The sequence below is a fragment of the Triticum aestivum genome, unplaced genomic scaffold (genome assembly GCF_018294505.1).
Source record: "Triticum aestivum cultivar Chinese Spring unplaced genomic scaffold, IWGSC CS RefSeq v2.1 scaffold28887, whole genome shotgun sequence".
NCBI lineage: Eukaryota > Viridiplantae > Streptophyta > Magnoliopsida > Poales > Poaceae > Triticum > Triticum aestivum.
Window position 1 is genome coordinate 1 of NW_025296245.1, and position 986 is coordinate 986.

At 50.4% G+C, this 986-nt stretch overlaps 1 non-coding gene and 1 pseudogene across 1 annotated transcript; both read left to right on the plus strand.

Annotated features, from left to right (window-relative positions):
* Window positions 1-372: 372 nt before the first annotated feature.
* On the plus strand, window positions 373-491 carry LOC123179065 (5S ribosomal RNA). The gene has a single exon (XR_006490078.1). It is a non-coding gene; the product is annotated as a 5S ribosomal RNA (ribosomal RNA).
* A 297-nt stretch (window positions 492-788) lies between these two features.
* On the plus strand, window positions 789-892 carry LOC123179066 (uncharacterized; annotated as a pseudogene).
* The last annotated feature ends 94 nt before the right edge of the window (window positions 893-986 follow it).

Below are 986 nucleotides of genomic sequence, written 5' to 3' on the forward strand. Positions count from 1 at the left end.
TCCGAAGTTAAGCGTGCTTGGGCGAGAGTAGTACTAGGATGGGTGACCTCCTGGGAAGTCCTCGTGTTGCATTCCCTTTTTAATTTTTTTCGCGCCGCTTGCAAAACAAAACGCACGTGTAAGTAATATATTTACCGTGTTTTATTATTTTCCACGAGTGCGGTAAGTCATAGCTGGGTGCTCACGATTCACGGGTCCAGCGTCGGCGTTGTGGCGCGGCAAGCGTGCACTGGTGCGGTTGAGAGGGAGGGGTGGAAACCGCGTTAAACTCGTCTCCGTAGTTGAGAGGGAGCGGCCAAAGCAATGTACAATCGTCTTTGTAGTGGAGCTGGGAGGGGCAAGGATAAGGGACGAAGACCGGGGTAACATGTTGGATGCGATCATACCAGCACTAAAGCACCGGATCCCATCAGAACTCCGAAGTTAAGCGTGCTTGGGCGAGAGTAGTACTAGGATGGGTGACCTCCTGGGAAGTCCTCGTGTTGCATTCTCTTTTTAATTTTTTTCGCGCCGCTTGCAAAACAAAACGCACGTGTAAGTAATATATTTACCGTGTTTTATTATTTTGCACGAGTGCGGTAAGTCATAGCTGGGTGCTCACGATTCACGGGTCCAGCGTCGGCGTTGTGGCGCGGCAAGCGTGCACTGGTGCGGTTGAGAAGGAGGGGTGGAAACCGCGTTAAACTCGTCTCCGTAGTTGAGAGGGAGCGGCCAAAGCAATGTACAATCGTCTTTGTAGTGGAGCTGGGAGGGGCAAGGATAAGGGACGAAGACCGGGGTAACATGTCGGATGCGATCATACCAGCACTAAAGCACCGGATCCCATCAGAACTCCGAAGTTAAGCGTGCTTGGGCGAGAGTAGTACTAGGATGGGTCCTCGTGTTGCATTCCCTTTTTAATTTTTTTCGCGCCGCTTGCAAAACAAAACGCACGTGTAAGTAATATATTTACCGTGTTTTATTATTTTGCACGAGTGCGGTAAGTC